This window comes from Delphinapterus leucas, chromosome 2 (assembly GCF_059928025.1).
Source record: "Delphinapterus leucas isolate spDelLeu-1000000601 "Yukka" chromosome 2, BTC_Dleu_Yukka2, whole genome shotgun sequence".
Lineage (NCBI taxonomy): Eukaryota > Metazoa > Chordata > Mammalia > Artiodactyla > Monodontidae > Delphinapterus > Delphinapterus leucas.
Window position 1 is genome coordinate 49,631,634 of NC_143130.1, and position 6,012 is coordinate 49,637,645.

At 37.4% G+C, this 6,012-nt stretch overlaps 1 non-coding gene across 1 annotated transcript; it reads left to right on the top strand.

Moving 5' to 3' along the window:
- The first annotated feature begins 5,531 nt into the window (after positions 1-5,531).
- LOC115803949 (U6 spliceosomal RNA) lies at positions 5,532-5,637 on the top strand. Its single transcript, XR_016392304.1, has one exon. It is a non-coding gene; the product is annotated as a U6 spliceosomal RNA (small nuclear RNA).
- Positions 5,638-6,012: the final 375 nt, after the last annotated feature.

A 6,012-nucleotide genomic window follows, 5' to 3' on the forward strand; every position in this document is an offset into this window, starting at 1 on the left:
AGCCAGGAGTCAGTGCTGTGCCTCTGATGTGGGGGAGCCAACTTCAGGACACTGGTCCACAAGAGACCTCCCAGCTCCACATAATATCAAATGGCAAAAATCTCCCTGAGATCTCCATCTCAACAGCAGCACCCAGCTTCACTCAATGACCAGCAAGCTACACTGCTGGACACCCTATGCCAAACAACTAGCAAGACAGGAACACAACCCCACCCATTAGCAGAGAGGCTGCCTAAAATCATAAGTCCACAGACACTCCAAAACACACCACCAGATGTTGACTTGCCCACCAGAAAGACAAGATCCAGCTTCATCCACCAGAACACAGGCACTAGTCCCCTCCACCAGGAAGCCTACACAACCCACTGAACCAACTTTAGCCACTGGGGACAGACACCAAAAACAACGGGAACTACGAACTTACAGCCTGCAAAAGGGAGACCCCAAACACAGTAAGATAAGCAACATGAGAAGACACAAAAACACAGAGCAGATGAAGGAGCAAGATAAAAACCCACCAGACCTAACAAATGAAGAGGAAATAGGCAGTCTACCGGAAAAAGAATTCAGAATAATGATAGTAAAGATGATCCAAACTCTTGGAAATAGAATAGGCAAAATGCAAGAAACATTTAACAAGGACCTAGAAGAACTAAAGATGAAACAAGCAATGATGAACAACACAATACATGAAATTAAAAATACTCTAGATGTGGTCAATAGCAGAATAACTGAAGCAGAAGAACGGATAAGTGACCTGGAAGATAAAATAGTGGAAATAAGTACTACAGAGCAGAATAAAGAAAAAAGAATGAAAAGAACTGAGGACAGTCTCAGAGACCTCTGGGACAAAATTAAATGCACCAACACTCAAATCATAAGGGTTCCAGAAGAAGAAAGGGACTGAGAAAATATTTGAAGAGATTATAGTTGAAAACTTCCCTAATATGGGAAAGGAGAGAGTTAATCAAGTTCAGGAAGCACAGAGAGTCCCATACAGGATAAATCCAAGGAGAAATACACCAAGACAAAAATTAAATAGAAAGAAAACATATTAAAAGCAGCAAGGGAAAAACAACAAGTAACACACAAGGGAATCCACATAAGGTTAAAATCTGATCTTTCAGCAGAAACTGCAAGCCAGAAGAGACTGGCAGGACATATTTAAAGTGATGAAGGAGAAAAACCTGTAACCAAGATTACTCTACCCAGCAAGGATCTCATTCAGATTTGATGGAGAAATTAAAACCCTTACAGACAAGCAAAAGCTGAGAGAGTTCAGCACCACCAAACCAGCTTTACAACAAATGCTAAAGGAACTTCTCTAGGCAAGAAACACAAGAGAAGGAAAAGACCTACAATAACAAACCCCCAAAAATTAAGAAACTGGGTATAGGAACATACATATCGATAATCACCTTAAGTGTAAATGGACTAAATGCTACCACCAAAAGACACAGATTGGCTGAATGGTTACAAAAACAAGACCCATATATATGCTGTCTACAAGAGACCCACTTCAGACCTAGAGACACATACAGATTGAAAGTAAGGGGATGGAAAAAGATATTCCATGCAAATGGAAACCAAAAGAAAGCTGGAGTAGCAATTCTCATATCAGACAAAATAGATTTTAAAATAAAGACTATTAGAAGAGACAAAGAAGGACACTACATAATGATCAAGGGATTGATCCAAAAAGAAGATATAACAATTGTAAATATTTATGCGCCCAACACAGGAGCACCTCAATACATAAGGCAAATACTAACTGCCATAAAAGGGGAAATCGACACTAACACATTCATAGCAAGGGGACTTTAACACCCCACTTTCACCAATGGACAGATCATCCAAAATGAAAATAAATAAGGAAACACAAGCTTTAAATGATACATTAAACAAGATAGACTTAATTGATATTTATAGGACATTCCATCCAAAAACAACAGAATACACATTTTTCTCAAGTGCTCATGGAACATTCTCCAGGATAGATCATATCTTGGGTCACAAATCAAGACCTGGTAAATTTAAGAAAATTGAAATTGTATCAAGTATCTTTTCCGACCACAATGCTATGAGACTAGATATCAATTACAGGAACAGATCTGTAAAAAATACAAAGACATGGAGGCTAAACAATACACTACTTAATAGCGAAGTGATCACTGAAGAAATCAAAGAGGAAATAAAAAAAATACCTAGAAACAAATGACAATGGAGACATGATGACCCAAAACCTATGGGATGCAGCAAAACAGTTCTATGAGGGAAGTTTATAGCAATAAAATCCTACCTTAAGAAACAGGAAACATCTCGAATAAACAACCTAACCTTGCACCTAAAGCAATTAGAGAAAGAAGACCAAAAAACCCCTAAAGTTAGCAGAAGGAAAGAAATCATAAAAATCAGATCAGAAATAAATGAAAAAGAAATGAAGGAAATGATAGCAAAGATCAATAAAACTAAAAGCTGGTTCTTTGAGAAGATAAACAAAATTGATAAACCATTAGCCAGACTCATCAAGAAAAAAAGGGAGAAGATTCAAATCAATAGAATTAGAAATGAAAAAGGAGAAGTAACAACTGACACTGCAGAAATACAAAAGATCATGAGAGATTACTACAAGCAACTCTATGCCAATAAAATGGACAACCTGGAAGAAATGGACAAACTCTTAGAAATGCACAACCTGCAAAGATCGAATCAGGAAGAAATAGAAAATATGAACAGACCAATCAAAAGCACTGAAATTGAAACTGTGATTAAAAATCTTCCAACAAACAAAAGCTCAGGAGAAGATGGCTTCACAGGCGAATTCTATCAAACATTTAGAGAAGAGCTAACACCTATTCTTCTCAAACTCTTCCAAAATATAGCAGAGGGAGGAATACTCCCAAACTCATTCTACAAGGCCTCCATCACCCTGATACCAGAACCAGACAAGGATGTCACAAAGAAAGAAAACTACAAGCCAATATCACTGATGAACATAGATGCAAAAATCCTCAACAAAATACTAGCAAACAGAATCCAACAGCACATTAAAAGGATCATACACCATGATCAAGTGGGGTTTATTCCAGGAATGCAAGGATTCTTCAATATACGCAAATCAATCAATGTGATACACCATATTAACAAGTTGAAGGAGAAAAACCATGTGGTCATCTCAATAGATGCAGAGAAAGTTTTTGACAAAATTCAACAACCATTTATCATTAAAAAAAACCCTGCAGAAAGTAGGCATAGAGGGAACTTTCCTCATCATAATAAAGGCCATATATGACAAACCCATAGCCAACATCATCCTCAATGGTGAAAAACTGAAAGCATTTCCACTAAGATCAGGAACAAGACAAGGTTGCCCACTCTCACCACTCTTATTCAACATAGTTTTGGAAGTTTTAGCCACAGCAATCAGAGCAGAAAAGGAAATAAAAGGAATCCAAATCGGAAAAGGAGAAGTAAAGCTGTCACTGTTTGCAGATGACATGATAATATACATAGAGAATCCTAAAGATGCTACCAGAAAACTACTAGAGCTAATCAATGAATTTGGTAAAGTAGCGGGATACAAAAGTAATGCACAGAAATCTCTGGCATTCCTACACACTAATGATGAAAAATCTGAACATGAAATCAAGAAAACACTCCCGTTTACCACTGCAACAAAAAGAATAAAATATCTAGGAAGAATCCTACCTAAGGAGACAAAAGATCTGTATGCAGAAAATTATAAGACACCGATGAAAGAAATTAAAGATTACACAAACAGATGGAGAGATATGCAATGTTCTTGGATTGGAAGAATCAACGTTGTGAAAATGACTCTACTACCCAAAGCAATCTACAGATTCAATGCAATCCCTATCAAACTACCACTGGCATTTTTCACAGAACTAGAACAAAAAATTTCGCAATTTGTATGGAAACTAAAGACCCCGAATAGCCAAAGCAATCTTGAGAACGAAAAACACAGCTGGAGGAATCAGGCTCCCTGACCTCAGACTATACTACAAAGCTACAGTAATCAAGACAAGTACTGGCACAAAAACAGAAAGATCAATGGAACAGGATAGAAAGCCCAGAGATAAACCCACACACATATGGTCACCTTATCTTTGATAAAGGAGGCAGAAATGTACAGTGGAGAAAGGACAGCCTCTTCAATAAATGGTTCTGGGAAAACTGGACAGGTACATGTAAAAGTATGAGATTAGATCACTCCCTAACAGCATACATAAAAATAAGCTCAAAATGGATTAAAGACCTAAATGTAAGGCCAGAAACTATCAAACTCTTAGAGGAAAACATAGGCAGAACACTCTATGACATAAATTACAGCAAGATCCTTTTTGACCCACCTCCTAGAGAAATGGAAATAAAAACAAAAATAAACAAATGGGACCTAATGAAACTTAAAAGCTTTTGCACAGCAAAGGAAAACTTAAACAAGACCAAAAGACAACCCTTAGAATGGGAGAAAATATTTGCAAATGAAGCAAATGACAAAGGATTAATCTTCAAAATTTATAAGCAGCTCATGCAGCTCAATAATACAAAAACAAACAACCCAATCCAAAAATGGGCAGAAGACCTAAATAGACATTTCTCCAAAGAATATATACAGACTGCCAACAAACACATAAAAGAATGCTCAACATCATTAATCATTAGAGAAATGCAAATCAAAACTGCAATGAGATATCATCTCATACCAGTCAGAATGGCCATCATCAAAAACTCTAGAAACAATAAATGCTGGAGAGGGTGTAGAGAAAAGGGAACACTCTTGCACTGCTGGTGGGAATGCGAATTGGTACAGCCACTATGGAGAACAGTATGGAGGTTCCTTAAACTACAGATAGAACTATACCATAAGACCCAGTAATCCCACTACTGGGCATATACCCTGAGAAAACCATAATTCAAAAAGAGTCATGTACCAAAATGTTCACTGCAGCTCTATTTACAATAGCCCAGAGATGGAAACATCCTAAGTGCCCATCATCGGATGAATGGATAAAGAAGATGTGGCACATATATACAATGGAATATTACTCAGCCATAAAAAGAAATGAAATTGAGCTATTTGTAATGAGGTGGATGGACCTAGAGCCTGTCATACAGAGTGAAGTAAGTCAGAAAGAAAAAGACAAATACCGTATGCTAACACATATATATGGAATTTAAGAAAAAAAAATGTCATGAAGAACCTAGGGGTAAGACAGGAATAAGGACACAGACCTACTAGAGAATGGACTTGAGGATATGGGGAGGGGGAAGGGTAAGCTGTGACAAAGCGAGAGAGTGGCATGGACATATATACACTACCAAACGTAAAATAGATAGCTAGTGGGAAGCAGCTGCATAGCACAGGGACATCATCTGGGTGCTTTGTGACCACCTAGAGGGGTGCGATTGGGAGGGTGGGAGGGAGGGAGACGCAAGAGGGAAGAGATATGGGAACATATGTATATGTATAACTGCTTCACTTTGTTATAAAGCAGAAACTGACACACCATTGTAAAGCAATTATACTCCAATGAAGATGTAAAAAAAAAAAAAAAAAGATTAGCATGGCCCCTGCGCAAGGATGATATGCAAATTCGTGAAGCCTTCCATATTTTTGAATGCATGTATAACTGAATAACTTTGCTGTACACCTGAAACTAACACAACATTGTAAATAAACTATACTCCAATAAAATTTTTTAATAAAAAAAATTACTACCTGCCATAAAATTGTCATAATTAATGCAAATATCTATGAAGAAAAGAAAAGAAAAAAAAAAAAAACGCAAAACACCCATTGATTCATTTCCTGTCCTTGAGATGTTTATGATCCCTCAACTGTGGAGAGAGAGAAAGAAACAGAGACAGAGGTAGAGAATGAAACAGAGGGGCTACCCAGAGACGCAGCAGGGGAATTTTTTATTGCTTATAATAGGGAGATGATGCTGCTTTTTATTTTAACTTTGTGTGGCTCTCGTTTCACCTGGTTCT